The sequence below is a fragment of the Balaenoptera musculus genome, chromosome 5, assembly GCF_009873245.2.
Source record: "Balaenoptera musculus isolate JJ_BM4_2016_0621 chromosome 5, mBalMus1.pri.v3, whole genome shotgun sequence".
In the NCBI taxonomy this organism is placed as follows: Eukaryota; Metazoa; Chordata; class Mammalia; order Artiodactyla; family Balaenopteridae; genus Balaenoptera; species Balaenoptera musculus.
In genome coordinates, this window is record NC_045789.1 from 134,276,424 (window position 1) to 134,298,649 (window position 22,226).

Genomic DNA, 22,226 nt, shown 5'->3' on the forward strand with positions numbered 1-22,226 from the left:
AATGGTAAATGGGAGTGTTTCTTTAATTTCTCTTTCCGATTTTTCATCATTAGTGTATAGGAATGCAAGAGATTTCTGTGCATTAATTTTGTATCCTGCAACTTTACCAAATTCATTGATTAGCTCTAGTAGTTTTCTGCTGGCATCTTTAGGATTCCCTATGTATAATATCATGTCATCTGCAAACAGTGACAGTTTTACTTCTTCTTTTCCAATTTGTATTCCTTTTATTTCTTTTTCTTCTCTGATTGCCGTGGCTAGGACTTCCAAAACTGTGTTGAATAATAGTGGTGAGAGCGGACACCCTTGTCTCGTTCCTGATCTTAGAGGAAATGCTTCCAGTTTTTCACCATTGAGAATGATGTTTGCCATGGGTTTGTCGTATATGGCCTTTATTATGTTGAGGTAGGTTCCCTCTATGCTCACTTTCTGGAGAGTTTTTATCATAAATGGGTGTTGAATTTTGTCAAAAGCTTTTTCTGCATCTACTGAGATGATCATATGGTTTTTCTTCTTCAATTTATTAATATGGTGTATCACATTGATTGATTTGCGTATATTGAAGAATCCTTGGATCCCTGGGATAAATCCCACTTGATCATGGTGTATGATCCTTTTAATGTGTTGTTGGATTCTGTTTGCTAGTATTTTGTTGAGGATTTTTGCATCTATATTCATCAGTGATATTGGTCTGTAATTTTCTTTTTTTGTAGTATCTTTTTCTGGTTTTGGTATCAGGGTGATGGTGGCCTCATAGAATGAGTTGGGGAGTGTTACTTCCTCTGCAATTTTTTGGAAGAGTTTGAGAAGGATGGGTGTTAGCTCTTCTCTAAATGTTTGATAGAATTCACCTGTGAAGCCATCTAGTCCTGGACTTTTGTTTGTTGGAAGATTTTTAATCACAGTTTCAATTTCATTACTTGTGATTGGTCTGTTCATATTTTCTGTTTTTTCCTGGTTCAGTCTTGGAAGGTTATACCTTTCTAAGAATTTGTCCATTTCTTCCAGGTTGTCCATTTTATTGGCATAGAGTTGCTTGTAGTAGTCTCTTAGGATGCTTTGTATTTCTGCGGTGTCTGTTGTAACTTCTCCTTTTTCATTTCTAATTTTATTGATTTGAGTCCTCTCCCCCTTTTTCTTGATGAGTCTGGCTAATGGCTTATCAATTTTGTTTATCTTCTCAAAGAATCAGCTTTTAGTTTTCTTGATCTTTGCTATTGTTTTCTTTGTTTCTATTTCATTTATTTCCACTCTGATCTTTATGATTTCTTTCCTTCTGCTAACTTTGGGTTTTGTTTGTTCTTCTTTCTCTAGTTTCTTTAGGTGTAAGGTTAGATTGTTTACTTGAGATTTTTCTTGTTTCTTTAGGTAGGCTTGTATAGCTATAAACTTCCCTCTTAGAACTGCTTTTGCTGCATCCCATAGGTTTTGGGTTGTCGTGTTTTCATTGTCATTTGTCTCTAGGTATTTTTTGATTTCCTCTTTGATTTCTTCAGTGATCTCTTGGTTATTTAGTAACGTATTGTTTAGCCTCCATGTGTTTGTGTTTTTTACATTTTTTTCCCTGTAATTCATTTCTAATCTCATAGCATTGTGGTCAGAAAAGATGCTTGATATGATTTCAATTTTCTTAAATTTACTGAGGCTTGATTTGTGACCCAAGATGTGATCTATCCTGGAGAATGTTCCGTGCTCACGTGAGAAGAAAGTGTAATCTGCTGTTTTTGGATGGAATGTCCTATAAATATCAATTAAATCTATCTGGTCTATTGTGTCATTTAAAGCTTCTGTTTCCTTATTTATTTTCATCTTGGATGATCTGTCCATTGGTGTAAGTGAGGTGTTAAAGTCCCCCACTATCATTGTGTTACTGTCAATTTCCTCTTTTATAGCTGTTAGCAGTTGCCTTATGTATTGAGGTGCTCCTATGTTGGGTGTATATATATTTATAATTGTTACATCTTCTTCTTGGATTGATCCTTTGATCATTATGTAGTGTCCTTCCTTGTCTCTTGTAACATTCTTTATTTTAAAGTCTATTTTATCTGATATGAGTATAGCTACTCCAGCTTTCTTTTGATTTCCATTTGCATGGAATATCTTTTTCCATCCCCTCACTTTCAGTCTGTATGTGTCCCTACGTCTGAAGTGGGTCTCTTATAGACAGCATATATATGGGTCTTGTTTTTGTATCCATTCAGCAAGCCTGTGTCTTTTGGTTGGAGCATTTAATCCATTCACGTTTAAGGTAATTATCGATATGTATGTTCCTATGGCCATTTTCTTAATTGTTTTGGGTTTGTTTTTGTAGGTCCTTTTCTTCTTTTGTGTTTCCCACTTAGAGAAATTCCTTTAGCATTTGTTGTAGAGCTGGTTTGGTGGTGCTGAATTCTCTTAGCTTTTGTTTGTCTGTAAAGCTTTTGATTTCTCCATGGAATCTGAATGAGATCCTTGCTGGGTAGAGTAATCTTGGTTGTAGGTTCTTCCCTTTCATCGCTTTAAGTATATCATGCCACTCCCTTCTGGCTTGTAGAGTTTCTGCTGAGAAATCAGCTGTTAACCTTATGGGAGTTCCCTTGTATGTTATTTGTTGTTTTTCCCTTGTTGCTTTCAATAATTTTTCTTTGTCTTTAATTTTTGTCAATTTGATTACTATGTGTCTCAGCGTGTTTCTCCTTGGGTTTATCCTGTATGGGACTCGCTGCGCTTCCTGGACTTGGGTGGCTATTTCCTTTCCCATGTTAGGGAAGTTTTTGACTATAATCTCTTCAAATATTTTCTGTGGTCCTTTCTCTCTCTCTTCTCCTTCTGGGACCCCTATAATGTGAATGTTGTTGCGTTTAATGTTGTCCCAGAGGTCTCTTAGGCTGTCTTCATTTCTTTTCATTCTTTTTTCTTTAGTCTGTTCTGCAGCAGTGAATTCCACCATTCTGTCTTCCAGGTCACTTATCCGTTCTTCTGCCTCAGTTATTCTGCTATTGATTCCTTCTAGTGTAGTTTTCATTTCAGTTATTGTATGGTTCATCTCTGTTTGTTTGTTCTTTAATTCTTCTAGGTCTTTGTTAATCATTTCTTGCATCTTCTCGATCTTTGCCTCCATTCTTATTCCGAGGTCCTGTATCATCTTCATCATCATTATTCTGAATTCTTTTTCTGGAAGGTTGCGTAACTCCACTTCATTTAGTTGTTTTTCTGGGGTTTTATCTTGTTCCTTCATCTGGTATATAGCCCTCTGCCTTTTCATCTTGTCTATCTTTCTGTGAATGTGGTTTTTGTTCCACAGCCTGCAGGATTATAGTTTTTCTTGCTTCTGCTGTCTGCCCTCTGGTGGTTGAGGCTATCTAAGAGGCTTGATGGGAGGCTCTGGTGGTGGGTAGAGCTAACTGTTGCTGTGGTGGTCAGAGCTCAGTAAAACTTTAATCCACTTGACTGTTGATGGGTGGGGCTGGGTTCCCTCCCTGTTGGTTGTTTTGCCTGAGGCAACCCAACACTGGAGCCTACCTGGGCTCTTTGGTGGGGCTAATAACAGACTCTGGGAGGGCTCACGCCAAGGAGTACTTCCCAGAACTTCTGCTGCCAGTGTCCTTGTCCCCATGGTGAAACAGAGCCACCCCCTGCCTCTGCAGGAGACCTTCCAACACTAGCAGGTAGGTCTGGTTCAGTATCCCCTGGGGTCACTGCTCCTTCCCCTGGGTCCCGATGCACACGCTAATTTGTGTGTGCCCTCCAAGAGTGGAGTCTCTGTTTCCCCCAGTCCTGTCGAAGTCCTGCAATCAAATCCCACTAGGCTTCAAAGTCTGATTCTCTATGAATTCCTCCTCCTGTTGCTGGACCCCCAGGTTGGGAAGCCTGACGTGGGGCTCAGAACCTTCACTCCAGTGGGTGGACTTCTGTGGTATAAGTGTTCTCCAGTATGTGAGTCACCCACCCAGCAGTTATGGGATTTGATTTTACTCTGATTGCGCCCCTCCTACCGTCTCATTGTGGCTTCTCCTTTGTCTTTGGATGTGGGGTATGTTTTTTGGTGCATTCCAGTGTCTTCCTGTTGATGATTGTCCAGCAGCCAGTTGTGATTCTGGTGTTCGCACAAGAGGGAGTGAGAGCACGTCCTTCTACTCCGCCATCTTGGTTTGTCCCTAAATATGTCCTTTTAAGAAGGATTTCAACTTATAGGAAGGAAAGTGGCTGTGAAATTGTCCTAGAGACTCTGAAGGTCCGTGCTCTCCAGAGAGCAGACCTCATGCAATAGAGCGAGACATTACAGATTTGGGGGGGGAAGAATAGATTTTTCCCCTCAAGTATTAGGACTTCCCTAAACATTCTGTAGTGTTATAAACTTAGAAAGATTCATTTTATAAAAACATTTGAGTAAGGGATAAAATTAAAGAACTTTTCCAGAGTCTAGAACAGTAATCCAAATCACTGCTCTTACCTTGCCATTGGCCCTAAAGAATCAGCATCTCACCAGGAAGCCCATTTTTCTTTTCTTTTCTTTTTTAACATCTTTTTTGAAGTATAATTGCTTTACAATGGTGTGTTAGTTTCTGCTTTATAACAAAGTGAATCAGTTATACATATACATATGTCCCCATATCTCTTCCCTCTAGCATCTCCCTCCCTCCCACCCTCCCTATCCTACCCCTCTAGGTGGTCTCAAAGCACCGAGTTGATCTCCCTGTGCTATGCGGCTGCTTCCCACTAGCTATCTATTTTACGTTTGGTAGCGTATATATGTCCATGCCACTCTCTCACTTTATCCCAGCTTACCCTTCCCCCTCCCCGTATCCTCAAGTCCATTCTCTAGCAGGTCTGCATCTTTATTCCCATCTTGCCCCTAGGTTCTTCTGACCTTTTTTCTTTTCTTTTTTTTTTTTTTAGATTCCATATATATGTGTAAGCATACGGTATTTGTTTTTCTCTTTCTGACTTACTTCACTCTGTATGACAGTCTCTAGGTCCATCCACCTCACTACAAATAACTCAGTTTCGTTCCTTTTATGGCTGAGTAATGTTCCATTGTATATATGTGCCACATCTTCTTTATCCATTCATCTGTCGATGGACACTTAGGTTGCTTCCATGTCCTGGCTATTGTAAATAGAGCTGCAATGAACATTTTGGTACATGACTCTTTTTGAATTATGGTTTTCTCAGGGTATATGCCCAGTAGTGGGATTGCTGGGTTGTATGGTAGTTCTATTTTTAGTTTTTTAAGGAACCTCCATACTGTTCTCCATAGTGGCTTTATCAATTTACATTCTCACCAACAGTACAAGAGGGTTCCCTTTTCTCCACACCCTCTCCAGCATTTATTGTTTCTAGATTTTTTGATGATGGCCATCCTGACTGGTGTGAGGTGATACCTCACTGTAGTTTTGATTTGCATTTCTCTAATGATTAATGATGTTGAGCATTCTTTCATGTGTTTGTTGGCAATCTGTATATCTTCTTTGGAGAAATGTCTATTTAGGTCTTCTGCCCATTTTTGGATTGGATTGTTTGTTTTTTTGATATTGAGCTGCATGAGTTGCTTGTATGTTTTGGAGATTAATCCTTTGTCAGTTGCTTCATTTGCAAATATTTTCTCCCATTCTGAGGGTTGTCTTTTCGTCTTGTTTATGGTTTCCTTTACTGTGCAAAAGCTTTTAAGTTTCATTAGGTCCCATTTGTTTATTTGTGTTTTTATTTCCATTTCTCTAGGAGGTGGGTCAAAAAGGATCTTGCTGTGATTTATGTCATAGGGTGTTCTGCCTATGTTTTCCTCTAAGAGTTTGATGGTGTCTGGCCTTACAGAGAGCCCATTTTTAACTGCTCTGCCCTGATATACAAAATCTATACATGTAACATTTTAAAAAAAATCATTATCTCCACTTGACTGCTGTAGGCTATTTGGAGTAGCTTATATCAAACTAAGCCTCCAACTGAGAATAACTATGAGAGCTAGATTTTTTTTAAAGGGTGGCGGCTTTGAAAAACAACCAAGACATCCAAGAAGGGAGGAATTAAGGGGCAGGATCTCTGAGAAAAGGAAATCAGAGAGAAGTGAGTCTAACATACTGCATGCAGTTATCCCTTTAGGCATTTGCCATATGCTCTGTATGTGGAAGACAAGGGCAGAACGCCAAGTAAAAAACACTTACTAGAAGGCTAAAAAATGTTAAACAGAGGTTTTTTATTTTTATTTTTTAACAATCTCATTCTCCAGGAAAGACACCACCTGGAATTTGGGGCTCAAAAACAAAGAGGGGCCCTTGCAAACATCACCAGGTCTCAGTTCAGGTGCTTAAAATGTCTACGACTTAGGCATAGACCATTTAGAAAAGAACTTTTTGAAAATGCTTTTCAAGTTTTATTTCCTATGTATGTGTAAATATAGAACATTGAAGCACCAACAGGTCTATTCAGATTACACTAATACAACTGTGATCTGAAAATTTTTCTAACAATTTAACTGTTAGAACTCTGTTTCACAAAAGCCACACTGGTCCAGAACTAACCTATATACTTAACATAGTTTATCACAACCATGTAGATGTTGCTGCCATTGTATTCAAAATAATATTAGAGTGTCAAAAACATGCCAGAATAGTTTATCAAACTTTTGTTCAAGAAATACTCATGGCTGTCATATTTCCCAATAGACTTCTAGATATCTTTTGTTTATATGCACTCAGCAAATACAGGATAATACCTCTTGCAAATCTGAGTTTTTAAATCTTTGAACTAACAGGTAGAATAATAACTATTCTTAGTTATCTTCCAAGCATTATATATCTTGGAAAAAGCAGTCTTTCAGTGGTGGGACAGTGGACATTTAGTTCTTTTAATAAAATGGCTTTATTTTTGTTACGTGTTGGTGGTTATTCCTAGAATCACAATATCCAGATCTATGCTAACATGAGCTCTTCCTCAGGGTATGTAAATCTTTCTAGTTCTAGTGCTAGAATCTAGTAGATGTAAAGCAATTTGGGAGCTATTGGTCACTTGCACGAATGCTTATTAAATATCTATAATGTGATTATATAATATATATATGCTTGGCATTATGGGGATACAAAATACACACATGATAACACCCTCCTTTCAGAATCATAGATTCCTATAAAAAATTGTTCCCAAAATCATTTGAGAGAGTTTTAAAAGCTATGATAAAACAGTCACAGGAAGCTATTATAAAAATATTTTTATTTGAGTATTATTTTTTATTATGTGTAGGCGTTATGGTAAGTTGTTTAAATATAATCCTCACAATTATTATCGATAGATAGATATTTTGTATGCCAATTTCAAAATTGTAGATTCTGAGACATTACATGTAAGTAATTTAGAAAAATTTACAAAGCTATTTGGTTGGAACATTCCTAACCATTACACTGAAACTTGAAAAAATCAAAATAAAAGAAGTGAAAATAAGATGATGATTTTGTAAGGATGGATATTTCTATTGGTGCCTGGACTTCTGCTTATATATGCTAGATATATTCAGCAGTGTATTTGTCACTTTGAAGAAAGAAAGATGATCCTTCCCCTGAATTAGAGTAATCCAGTAATACAATATGTGAGATTCTATTGTAATCCATAACACACACACACCATTGTGAAATCAGTTGAGCCACAACACTAGATTTGAGCTCCAAGTTCACATTTTTTTTAAAGAGGTGATTGATTGATTTTTAGATTAATTTAATTAATTAGTTTATGTTTTTGGTTGTGCCAGGTCTTAGTTGGGGCAGGAGTGTTCCTTAGTTGTGGCTTGCCTGCCCCTTAGTTGTGACCTACAAACTCTTGGCTGCGGTATGCATGTGGGATCTAGTTCCCCGACCAGGGATCGAACCTGGGCCCCTGGCATTAGGAGCATGGAGTCTTAGCCACTGCGCCACCAGCGAAGTCCCAAGTTTACATTTTTAATCAGGGATTTTTTTTATCCTTATGACAAAACAAAAAACATGTAGAACAAAAGTTTCACTGCTTCATTATCCCAAGTCATAATGCAGAATCGTAATGCAGTGTTAACATGAGAACACGTTTTCTTTTAAAACTCCAATGCTCTATAGATCTTTTGAGAATGAGAGCCACAGCTGTCATGAGTAAGCTACCTATCACAACCACTTTTATTTTTGGTTCTGCTGACTGACATAACCAAATGTATTAATTCGGGGGTGATGACTCCACCTTAAAAATGATCTCTACAAAGAAAAATTTGAAAACGAGTTAGTTATATCCACCTTTTACACCTCATATAACTGTTTAAATAAAAGTTTTTCTAACTGTTTAGTGGTCTTTTTTTTTTTTTTCAATTGCTTTCTCTGTCTGAGTTAAGAAAAACCCTTTAAGTGTTTTCAAACATGTAAAGGATATAAGAAATGGAACAAGGTGCTTAAAATGAATAATTTGGAAGCAGAGTAAATTTTTGCAGGCATCTGACTGGGAAGGTCTTGACAAATAGAAAGTTCACTATATTTGACATTCAAACAAGCAGTCAATATTTAAAGAGAAGTTCTTGTTTTTGAAATATTGATTTGGGGAGAAAATAAGTTGTTAGGAGGAACTCTAGCTACTTGAAGTTCAAATCTATGTGCATTTCAAAGCTATCTCAAGGAAAGTTGCCCACGTAAAGATATAAAGCATAAATACATGAGAAATGAGAAATAATTATCTTGAACTTCAGGCCCAGTATAAACGTGGAAAAGCTCCATTGACATGGGTAAATCTCAGAAGGTAACTAATGTCAACATGCTTAATGATTGTAGAAAAATCTAGGTATGAGCAACAAAAGAAAACAAAACAATTTTTCCTCATTAATAAAATAAACATCACCATCTGTACATTCTTCAATATGGTTCGTATATAAATAGATATTATGCATGTAGGTATTTCCTCAACTTAAAAAATGTTTTCTTGTCCAGAATTCATAACAAGAGGAAAAAAATTTTCTATGTTGTGATTTAATCCTAAAATTCAAAATTTTATATTATTTTCAAAGTAGAGTTAAAAGAATCAGTAAGAATAATTCAAAGAAGGAATATTTTTTCTTCACCTACCTGAGTAACATTTTGAGCTTCTAGAATATTCCAAATGATTTAAGTAATGACAACCTAATTTCTAAGAACTTTGTGCACTTTAAAAATCACATATTTTTCAGAGTATGGCTGCTACACCTGCATGCAATCAGAAGTTTTTCTGTTTCCTTTTTAGAAGTTCTTTCTACCTTTCTTCAATATGCAAGTTCACCAGGTGTTTGGAGTGTTAGCTTGGTAACAGAGTTATGAAAACTGAATGGTGCTTTTTCTCCCTGTCGCTGTGAAGAACTAACTTCTTCATCTGTGCTGTAACAGACTTGTGGGTAGTGTATTTGTTATGTTCACAGTAAACTAAAATACCTTCCATTTACTTCAAGCATTTCTCTTTTCTTTGAACAAACAAACAAACAAAAGAAATAACTGTCCCTCAGCCACATGGTTTTTACTTTTACTTTTCTTTAAAAACTGTAGTCTGTTTGCTATAGTTTTTTTCCCCCATCATTGACTCTTCCTGATTTTTCTTTGTCAAGTTCAATAGAGACCTTTTAAAAGTATTTTAAGAAGCAACAGATAAACAGGTTGAGACATTTCTCAAGTCCATAATCCAAAATTGTAATGAACTTTTAAAAGTGCTCCTACAGAAGGAAAGTAGAATCACCTATAAGGAATAGACTTAAAAAAAAAAAAAACCCACCAATTTCCCCTAAGTCTTTTAATCAACCAGCTAAAAATTTCCATTAAAGATGATGAATGGTATGAATAATAAAGAACATGATCTACATATATGATCCAGTAATAAGAAAGAGAGAGATGACACAAAAGGTGATTCAATGATATCTGAGAGTTAATCCAACTGAATTGTAAGACTATCTGTGACCAAGTTAAAATTAACATAGAATTCAATAAAAGCGTGTTACCAGTTGTTACATGCTAGATTGTTGCATAGCTTTGAATATTTTATACTTTTCTTTTATAAATCTATATTTAAATATGCATCATTATATAAAAATATTTGCAAGGGAGTAGGAGATTTGGGGAAGATTACAGTGGTAGTTTACAGAAGAGAACCACAAGGAATGATAGGTTAGTGTGGTAAAGCAGGAAGGTGAAAAATCTTTGTGAGGAATTACTGTTTTGAGAAACAAGGATCCAAAATATTTATTCAAGGTTTTACCAAGTGCCTATCACAGTATGATGTACCTTGGATGTTCAAGGGGATCCAAGTAAAAGTCTGGATCCTAACTCTTAAGTTTCTAATACATTTTGGATGCAAGTTAACATCAGCTTTAGAAAGCGCCAATCAATGTAGATAAATCTCTCAAACACAATATTGCGTGAGAGAAGTCAGATACAAAAGAATGACATATTAATGATTTGATTAATATAAACTATAAAACAGACAAAGCCAGTCTATCCTTTACAAAGTTAGAATAGTGGTTGCCCTTGAAGGAGGTTGTTACAGAAGAAGGTACAAAGAGTGGTGTTGACAATATGCTGGGTCTTGATCTGGATATTGGGGTCACAGTTATGTGCATTTTGGAATAAGTCATCAAGGTACGTGCTTATTATATGATAGGAGTTTCTATTCTGTAAATTATACTTTAAAAATTCTAAATGTATTGAGAAAAAGACAAATAATTAGCTTGAGAGTAAACATGACATTTTTTAAAACGTATATTTTGAGCAAATTCTTAAAAGTGATTAATGGTAAATGGTTAAAGTCTCAACGATATGGGAAATTTTTTCTTTTTTAAAAAATTTTATTGGAGTATAGTTGATTTAAAATGTGTGTTAGTTGCAGGTGTACAACATAGTGATTCAGTTATACATATATTCATTCTTTTTCAGATTATTTTCCCATATAGGTTATTACAGAATATTGAGTAGAGTTCACTGTGCTGTACAGTGGGTCCTTGTTGGTTATCTATTTTATATATAGTAGTGTGTGTATGTTAATACCAAGCTCCTAATTTATCCCTCCCTGCTACATAAGCATAAGTTTGGCAACCATAGTTTGTTTTTGAAATCTGTGAGTCTGTTTCTGTTTTGTAAATAAGTTAATTTATATAATTTTTAAAATTAGATTCCACATATGAATGATATCATATGATATTTGTCTTTGTCTAACTTACTTCACTTAGTATGATAATTTCTAGGTCCATCCATGTTGCAGCAAATGACATTTTTTCATTCTTTTTAATGGCTGAGTAATATTCCATTGTATATATGTACCACATCTTCTTTATCCATTCCTCTGTCAGTGGACATTTAGGTTGCTTCTATGTCTTGGCTATTGTAAATAGTGCTGCAGTGAACATTGGTGTGAATGTATCATTTCAAATTATGGTTTTCTCTGGATATATGTCCAGGAATAGGATTAGCTACGTCATATGGTAGTTCTATTTTTAGTTTCTTAAGGAACCTCCGTACTGTTCTCCATAATGGCTGTACAAATTTACATTCCCACCAACAGTATAGGAGGTTTCCTTTTCTCCATGCCCTCTCCAGCATTTATTGTTTGTAGACTTTTTGATGATGGCTATTCTGACTGGTGTGAGGTGATACCTCATTGTATTGTAGTTTTGATTTGCATTTCTCTGATAATTAGTGATGTTGAGCATCTTTTCATGTGCTTTCTGGCCATCAGGAAATTTTTTCTTAGAGTCAAAAATATTTGCAGGAAACTTGAATAATAACAATCACAGTAACTATAAAAATGCTACTAATAATAATCACTGTTATTATAATTATTAGTATTAATTAACAGACACGGGTCTAAGCATTTGACTTAAACTAATTTAACCCTTACAATGACTCTTGATACAGTTACTTTATCTTTGTTTAAAAAAATTCAAAAATTGAGCTACAGAGTGAAGTAACTTGCCTAGGTAAGATGGAGAGACCACGTTATTTAAGGAAAAATAATCATGTATAACTAAAGAATAAATATAGAGGCTGTGCAGATATTCAGGACAGTGTAAAGACCTGGAATGGCAATGCAGCTGTGTTCCCATCTTGAATAGCAATATTTGGAGTCCCAGGAGGAACTGAGAAACTGTGTAGAAATTGGCTTCAGCTGTGCCACTAGAAGCTAAAGGCTGAGACCCCTTCCCCCACTGACTGAGGTTTGTCCTGGGGACATGGTGAGCTAGAAATTCCTCAGGTAGAAAAGATGAAGGCAGGTGCTTCGTGTGGGAAGCATTGTGGGTGCTGGGGATCATCCACAGCTCCAGATTAACTCATGTGACTCAGAGATGAAGGTGGATCATCTAAAGTGCCTGATGTAGTACTTCCTAGAAAACCACTTTCCTGAGAGATTCCAGCATATATAATCTGTCTCAAAGCATCGTATCTTTCATTGCTGAGAAATAAACATTTACAGAGATTATAAATTTGCAGAAATGAGCTCTGAGGCCACAACTGGCTCTTGAAAGACAAGATTACAAATATTTCAGAAAATTACAGCTCTGAAAAGCCCCACAACTTGAAAGCTACTTCTGCCTGGCCTGTTTTACCCAAGTCCTAACTTGTGCCCTGCCCCCCCTTCCAAAGCTCATCCCCCCTAAATCCCTCAGGTTCTAACCTTAGCTTATCTCTATGAACAACAACAACAACAAAGTACAAACCAGAACAAAACTTTGTAAAAGTGTCCTTTATCAGGGTGGTGTTTGGGAGTCTATTCTTAGCAGTGTTTTTTTCTTGCCAGATAACAATATAGGACAATTTAACATGTTTGTTTGACATAGGCTTTTCTGGTGTTGCGGTGGGGAGTGAATGGGACATTCCCTCCCCTCTCTGAAATATGTTTTGTTGCTTAAATTTGCACACTTCACATCTAACTAACACTTTTTGCCACTAGTATTTTTCATATCACGATGTGTCTCTTTATGCTCTTGCCAATTGGACTCATAATAGTTTCTTATTCCTTTGTTCCAATTCTTCATCTTAAAAATGTCACCCTTTTATTCTAATGTATTTGGCTCAAGTGTACTCAGTTTATTGTTTACTTTAAATTTTTTTCTTTATTATTGGATATGGAAACTTATTTAATTTTGCCCCATCAATCAACATTTTCTGCTGTTGCTTTGTTATTTTCTAAAATTTTCTAAAATTTAGAAAGTTCTTTTTGTTTAGTTTTAGATCTTATCATTGTATTAGCTTTTTCATCAATTTTTTGTTTTTGATTTCTAAAAGTTGTATGTAATACCTAAGTATATTCTTATCTCAAGTAATAGATGACTATGGTTAGTTAAATGTTCCATTTTTCCAATACCATTATCCTTAGTGCTTCTCAAACACTACTGTTTCCAGAGGCAACCATAGTTAAAAGTTTGATGTTTATTCTTTTCTAACATGAAAAGAATAAATAGTTAATGAAATAAAATACACAGTTGTGTTTTTAAGTTTGTTTTATTTAACATAAATGAATATATGTCTTATATATTGTTCTTTTATTTGCTGTCTTTCTCATGAATATACTTTGGACTTCATTCCAGGTCAGTACATAGAGGTCAATCTTGTTCTGCCATTGTATAGGTGCACTATAATTTATTTAACCACATACTGATGATGGAAATATAGCTCCTTTACAGTTATTTTCACATGTATCAAGACTTAAAATTTTGCTCTATATAGTTTTACATAGAGAACAGAAATTTTATAGGATACCGAGAAATAGAATTTCTAGGTCCATGTATTTCAACATATTAAATTTGCTAAATACTGCTAAAATGTTCACTAAATGGGCTGTTCCAATTTATTATATTATTAATAATACAGTAACATTTATTTTCTGTAATTAATATTTTAATATCCAAGTGATAAAAATCAGTATTTCAGTGTTGCTTTATTTAAACTCCCCTGAAAAATTGTGTTAGGTCATACTTTTATAAATGTATTGGCCTATGCCATACTTTATTCTGGGAGTAGGCTGTTTGTCTTTTTAAAATTTTTTATTGATTTGTAGAAGACTTTTCAACATTAAATATAATAGCACTTAAAATAGAGAATTATTTCTCTAGCCACATCTATTATTTTTTCTATGATTTTTGGGTTTAGTGTTTACCTAGAAAACCTTCTTTACTCCAAAATTATTTTTCTAAATGATATCCCACTGAACAAATATGTTTCTATATATACTCTTAATATTTGTATACATTTATGTGTATTAAACTCTACAACAATTCTAAATAGCTTGAAATGTAATTTCTAATCCATCTGGAATTTTTTTTTTTTAAATTATTTATTTATTTATTTATGGCTGTGTTGGGTCTTCGTTTCTGTGTGAGGGCTTTCTCTCGTTGCGGCAAGCGGGGGCCACTCTTCATCGCGGTGCGCGGGCCTCTCGCTATCGCGGCCTCTCTTGTTGCGGAGCACAGGCTCCAGACGCGCAGGCTCAGCAATTGTGGCTCACGGGCCTAGTCGCTCCGCGGCATGTGGGATCTTCCCAGACCAGGGCTCGAACCCGTGTCCCCTGCATTGGCAGGCAGATTCTCAACCACTGTGCCACCAGGGAAGCCCTGGAATTTTTTATATGTTTTGAATAACCAGATCATTTATTGAATAACTTACAGTTTTCCTTCTGGTTTGCAGTCCTACCTTTATCATTAAGTAAATCTTCAGATAGACAAGTCAATTTGTAGAATTCTGTTCTGGGTCCCCTTGCTTGTTTATTGCAGTTACTTGGTCTTTTAATTCCTATCATTTCACAGTAATCTTTAATCTTTGGAAAAGATGTCTTCTTTGCTATTTACTTGTTGCAAAACTATTTAAAATATTCATCTTCACTTTCCCTTTCAAATATAATTATCTTCATACAAACTTTTGTTGTATTCAGAAGCACATTGAATATATGGATTTATTTGGATGAATTGGCATTTTTCGAATTTTTAGTCTTTTCATCCAGGGTTTTGGCATGTCTCTCCATCCCTTAGATCTTTTAGAGCCTTTAGGTAAAGTATTATTGTCTTTACATTGTAAAGCTTGCATACTTTTTGCTAGTTTTATTCTTAAATATTTTATTTATTTTTGTGACTAGAGCCTATATTTTCTAATTTTATATTCTTTTAAATTATTGAATAGTGACATATAGAAAGCTACTTATTTGTGTGCAGTGGACTTCTTTTTATATATGTTAGTTAAATTTTTTTTAAATAGCTAACAAAAGAGTGCCAACATCATTTGTTAAATAAATGTTCATTTCCCAATTAACTCTGTTGCCCCCTAATCATATGTATTAATACTGTTAATTCCCAAAACATAAATTAATTTCTGCTTTTGTATTTTTACAGTGTGTTATGGGATTATGGCTCCTTCAATTTTATTTTTATCTATTTGATATTTTTAAATAGAAGTTAAATTTTTCAAATTTCTAAAATAAAATTAAAAACTATGATTCAGGTTGAAATTGCATTATATTTTAAGAAGTTATATTGCAGATGTTCAAACTTTTCACTCTGTAATATGCTAAGCCTCTCATTTTCTTCCTTTTTTATATATTGATATTTGATAGTTTTTATTGCTTTCTTCACCTATGACCCATATCCTTATGGTTATTCTAGTTATTTTGTGACTATATATGCTATTGTGAATGAGGGAGTTTCCCATTATATATTTCTAATTAAGATACTTAGTTAGAATTATAATAATTCTTATATCTAAGGATATAAGAATTATTAATTTCCTTGTCAGGATATTTCATATACTAGCCTACTGCACTAAACTTTCTTTACTGATATAATGATTCATCATTTAAATAGCATTCAGAATGTTATGACTTCTGTAAATAAAAACACTTTCCTTATCATTTAAGTTTTTTTGGTTTTATGTCTTCCTACATAAGCTATAAGTTTTAGAACATCATCTCTTTGTTCTTGAATTGGGTAGAAATGCCTCTAATGTGGTAGTTATTCATCTACTAGGGTCATAACCCCCTTTGAAAATCTTATGAAAGCTATACATCTTCTTTAATGATGACAAAAAATCTTGGACTTTTTCACAAAATTCAAATGTTTATTGAAAACTCTCAAAGACCATTTACTCTAATTTACTATACATGGATGTTTTCCATACCTGATAGTTATACAATGCTCTTTTTATTTGAACTTACAAATATGTAAAATAATGAAGCAGATTCATTCTGTTATTATCAGTGTACCTATGCATTCTGTTTGACTTATTATAAAGGAAATAGCATTCTCAGTATTAAAACAAAATGAAAAATGTACTATGGGTATCCTTGAATTAGAAAGTGGTTATGCATTTCGTTAATATAGCTTTTATTTTAAGTCACTGTTTCAATTGCTGATTTTAATACTGAATTTAAATTTGGTCAAATAATTTTGAGGTGACACTCTTTAACCTGTCTGGCAAAGTAGCATAGTTTTGAATAGAGAATACTTAAGAACATAACTTTATTGGTACTGTTTTTAGTATTTTAAACAAGGATAATTATAATGATAAATCTTCTCCCAGGGAAAAATCAATTCAATAGTCACCTTTACCCAGAAACACATTATAAAGGTCCTGCTCTACAGGAAGATACTAAATAGGGATAAAACAGATACGGTCAACTTTCTGAATTCTGCTAAAGTTGATAATCATGGTATTACATAGAGCCTCCTAGTTCTTAGACTTTTAAAAACTGTCATCCTTATTTTCCTATCAGAGATAATGTAAATATTATATTGGTACCAGCATCTCAAAAACCAATATCTTTGTCTTTTGGTTATGTATAATCTGGTGCAAATACAGCTGTAAAAGCAGAATATATGACAATTAAATGATGCTCTGTTTTTATATTTATATGATCCTTGACTTGGGAGCATGTTTATTATGCTGAGGTATGCACTTCATCTCTGTCATCTCTCCCATCTAGCTGTGCTTCCCTATCTCCAAATCAATAAACCTTAAAAGTGCCTTGTAATAGTACAGTATGTTTCTCCAGGGAGAAATTGTTGTGTTAGGTTTTTGATAGGCTTTGCTACTATACCAATTTCGTTTGACAGCGAATTGAAAGTTGAACAGTGCACAGAGCCATGCTGGTAGTTTAATACTATACTTGGAATATTGTCTTTCAATCTCGGACAGAAAGTCATTATTTGTGAAAACTGGCCTAAGTTTGTTCTCATATCATGGGCGTGGTTTCATCATGAGAGAGAGATTAAGAAGGGATATCTTACGATAAACATGTTGGAATCTTATTATTGTTAATTTAATAATGTTTTTAAGAGTGAATTTCCAAGACAGCAAAGTGGATAACAATCTTCATTAACACCATTCATCATACTTCTACCTCTCCCACAATTGCTTCAATTTTCTGGTATTAAAAATAGAAGATATTGCTTCAAATCTTAGCACTTGCCTACTACTTTTAGGGCCATAAATAGGTCATTTAAGTGATCTAAGATGCATTTGCTTTAACTGAAAGAGGAAATAATGAAACAGTTTTTGTCTAATTGAAATCGTTATACAAATGCCATTGCCTTGATTTTGTTGCCCGAGCTGTAAGAGCCCTGTACTGTAGTATCTAACACAGGCAGCTTGCTGGAATCTTTCCTGGCCTTTCAAGTTTCCATTTCTAATAGACAGCATTTCTGTATCAGAAAATCTGTTATAGTAAACCTATAACAAGAAAAGTTTAAAGTCAATATAATGCATTGCTAAGATCATCTAATTGGAGGAGCTGATGAAAAATTTGTAACTTCTAATATTAAATTTGTCATAATAGTTATAGAAATGAGAGAAACTATTATGGAAACCCAAGGATGCCAGGAACCCTTCCAGAACAGAGTGATACTCAAGGGACTATGAAAATATCAACTGATAAAAATTAGAAAAGATATAGGGATTCCTTAGGAGCTTTTCTTGTAGGTCTTGGAGCTCTGCTGAAGAGGCATGGATGCAGGAGATACCTTGTGAACTCTGAGGGTTCTTTATGCTGCAGAAAGCTTTTCATGACCAATTCATTGATGAGAACTGATCTGTCTGATAAAAATATAAGGTGATAATTTAAAATTATCATAGGGGATATTCACTAGATACTAGAGGTGTTTTGAAGAATTAATAACTTGGATTTTAACTCCTACTAATTTTATATATGTTGGGAAATTTACCAGAAAATAATTTATGTGAAGTCTAGATCTGGTGCCCCTCTGATATATTTATATCTGCTTCAATTTACTAACCTAAGAATAATATGGTAATAAAACACAAACCAAACAAGCAGCAAATATACAAACAGATGCCACTCTCTGTATGCTTGAAAGTTTATTGTCCTCACCTTTGTGTAATTGTGTTTTGGTTAATAAAGGAAATGGTTAAAGAGTTTGAACATCTTTGTTCACTGTTAAGAATATTTCTTTTTAATTTAGAATCTAAAATATAAGGAAAAGAACTTGAAATAATTATCTAAACAGGTTAAACTCTGATGGGGAAATAAAAGATCAAAGGAATTTTCTCACTTATTTCAATAGCTAGGAAGTCATAAATCTTTCCATTCTTAAATTTATGGGATGAAATATTGTGTATGTGAATGGTTGCTTAGTGTGAAAAAATTGTGCAACTCTCAATAAACACATTAAGAAGATGGAGTGTAGAATAGGAAAATATTTAAAATAAGCAAGAAGAATACTTCATGAACTACCTTAGGATTAGAGGCCTCATACAGAAAATTTTAAATTTCTAAATATGGTCAGGCAGAAAATTGTTACTCTTTTGAAGGAAGTGGTTAAGAAGCCTAGCTCTGTCATTGCAATGAGAGCAATCAGAGTGGAAGGCAGACTAGCTGAATTTTTATACAAGGAAAATATTAGTCAAAAAGTGCATACATACATATACACATTTTTTAGTGGTCAGGAAGTTTAAACTGTTTAATAAATTCATTATTATTTTGATTCTGCTAAGGATCAGAATTAGAAGGTATCAGCTTTCCAAGGAAAAAGAGGTAAAAGCACTTAGATCTAGAGAGACACAGGCTTTTCTAAATATCCAGGACTTCTCTAAGTACCTGAGAACTCTACTGGCTTGTATAATGCATAATGCAAAACAGATAAATACCCACCATAGAATTCAGTACAGATGTATAATCAATACATAATACAATCACTATAATACATAGAATGCCAATCATGATGATGCTTAAGGTTTCCAAATGGAATGCAAAAGAATATATGAGTTTCTTAGATTTGGGAAGGCAAGAAATAATGTATTGAGAAGTTCTCTGGATGGATCCCTGGTGTGTATACCTTGATTGGTGGATATTGACCTCATTTATGGGCTTTCTTAAAAATCTAAAGTGGAAGTCCTAACCTTCAGTACCTCAAAATGTGATGATATTTGGATATAGGGCCTTTAAAGAGGTATTAAGGTCATTAGGATGGGCTTTAATCCAGTATGTCTGGTGCCTTATAAGAAGAAAATAATTGGACAGAGATATGCACAGAGGCAAGTCCAGAGGAAGATACAGAGAGAAGATGGCCAACCATAAGCCAAGGAAAAAGGCCTCCGAAGAAACCAACCTTGCTGACACCTTGATTTCAGATTTGAGTCTCCAGAATTCTGAGAAAATAAATTTCTGTTGTTTAATCAATGTAGTCTGTGGTACCCTGTTATACCAGCGTAAGCAGACTAATATATCATCCTTCAAAGAAGGCCCATCCCCTTTGGGAATGTTAGCTGTCTGTTGTCTTGTATCACAGACTGGAATAACATAATAAGATAGATAAGGACATTTTTCCAAAATATGAGATAATTTTTCCACACTGAGATGGTGTGAAAGAGGGTAAGAAAATGATTCTGGGCTGAAATTCTGTATTTAGTGAAGTGGATGAAACTTTCCATGAAGATCATAGCAAATTTTAGGATAATAAGTAGCCAGATTTTCAAGAAATTTTGATAAGCATCTATATTCATTGGTGAAGACAATATTTAAAATAAACTATTTTATAAAATTCTTAAGAGTATTGATTTTATTTGGAAGTTACTGACACAAATATTTACTGATCCATTATTGTCTCTAGGCTTATTTGTTGGAGTTGTAGCTTAATAGAGCACTGAGGGTCTATGCATGTATTATTACATAGTAGGTAATCAATACATATTTGTCAAGTGAATTTGCAAAATGAATAATTCTAAGTTTTCCACATACCTTTTCCTACCCAGGTTTTATTGAAAAAATTGATTATGTTCTGTAGAAAAGCTGGCCAAGAAAATTTTATTTGCAAATTGGCCAAGGTTATTGCTCTCTTTAAAGTGTTTACTAAAAATAAAATTTTTGACACTGGTATTAGCTTTTATAATTCTAGAGATCCTATTAAATTATATGTTAAAAATTTCTTTTTTTTTAACTTTTATATTGGAGTATAGTTGATTAACAATGTTGTGTTAGTTTCAGGTGTACAACAAAGTGATTCAATTATACATATACATGTATCTATTCTTTTTCAAATTCTTTTCCCATTTAGGTTGTTACTTAATATTGATCAGAGTTCCTTGTACTATATAGTAGGTCCTTGTTGGTTATCCATTTTAAATATAGCAGTGTGTACATGTCAATCTCAAACTCCCTAACTATCCCTCCCCCCCCACCTTTCCCCCGGTAACCGTAAGTTCCTTCTCTAAGTCTGTGAGTCTGTTTCTGTTTTGTAAATAAGTTCATTTGTATGCTTGTCTCTTAGATTCCACATATAAGTGATATCATATTATATTTGTCTTTCTCTGTCTGACTTACTTCACTCAGTATGACAATCTCTAGGTCCATCCATGTTGCTGCAAATGACATTATTTCATTCTTTTTAATGGCTGAGTATATTCCATGGTGTATATGAACAACATCTTCTTTATCCATTCATCTGTCAATGGAATTTAGGTTGCTTCCACTTCCTGGCTCTTGTAAACCCTGCGGCAATGAACATTGGACCATGTTCGGACCATGTTTTTCTCTGGATGTATGCCCAGGAGTGGGATTACAGGATCATATGGTAGCTCTATTTTTAGTTTTTTAAGGAACCTCTGTACCGTTCTCCATTGTGGCTGTACCAATTTACATTCCCACCAACAGTGCAAGAGGGTTCCCTTTTCTCCACACCCTCTCCAGAATTTATTGTTTGTAGATTTTTTGATGATGGCCATTCTGACTGGTGTGAGGTGATAGCTCATTGTAGTTTTGATTTGCATTTCTCTAATAATTAGCTATGTTGAACATCTTTTCATGTTCCTCTTGGCCATCTGTATGTCTTCTTTGGAGAAATATCTATTTAGGTCTTCAGCCCGTTTTTTGATTGGGTTGTTTGTTTTTATGATATTGAGCCACATGGGCTGTTTGTTAATTTTGGATACTAATCCCTTGTCGGTCACTTTGTTTGCAAATATTTTCTCCCATTCTGTGTGTTGTCTTCGTTTTGTTTATGGTTTCCTTTGCTGTGCAAAAGCTTTTGAGTTTAATTAGGTCCCATTTGTTTATTTTTGTTTTATTTCCATTGCTCTGGAAGACGGATCAAAGCAGATCTTGTTGCGATTTATGTCAGAGAGTGTTCCGCCTATGTTTTTCTCTAAGAGTTTTATAGTGTCTGGTCTTACATTTAGGTCTTTAATCCATTTTGAGTTTAGTTTTGTGTATGGTGTTAAAGAATGTTCTAATTTCATTTTTTTTGCATGTAGCTGTACAGTTTTTCCAACACCATATATTGAAGAGACTGTCTTTTCTACATTGTGTTGTCTTGCCTCCTTTGTCATAGATTAATTGACCATAGGTGTGTGGGTTTATTTCTGGGCTTTCTATCCTGTTCCATTAATCTATATTTCTTTTTTTATTCTGCCAGTACCATACTGTTTTGATGACTATAGCTTTGTAGTATAGTCAGGGAGCCTGAGTCCTCCAACTCATTTTTCTTTCTCAAGATTGCTTGGGCTATCCGGCATCTTTTCTGTCACCATACAAATTTTAAGATTTTTGACTTAGTTCTGTGAAAAATGCCATTGGTAATTTCATAGTAGATTGCCTTGGGTAGTATAGTCATTTAAACAATATTGAAAAAACAAAAAAAGACAAAACAAAAACCAATATTGATTCTTCTAATCCAAGAGCATGGTATATTTTTCCATCTGTTTGTGTTGTCTTCGATTTCTTTCATCAGTATCAGTATCTTATTGTATTCCGAGTAGAGGTCTTTTGCCTCCTTCGGTAGGTTTATCCTAGATATTTTATTC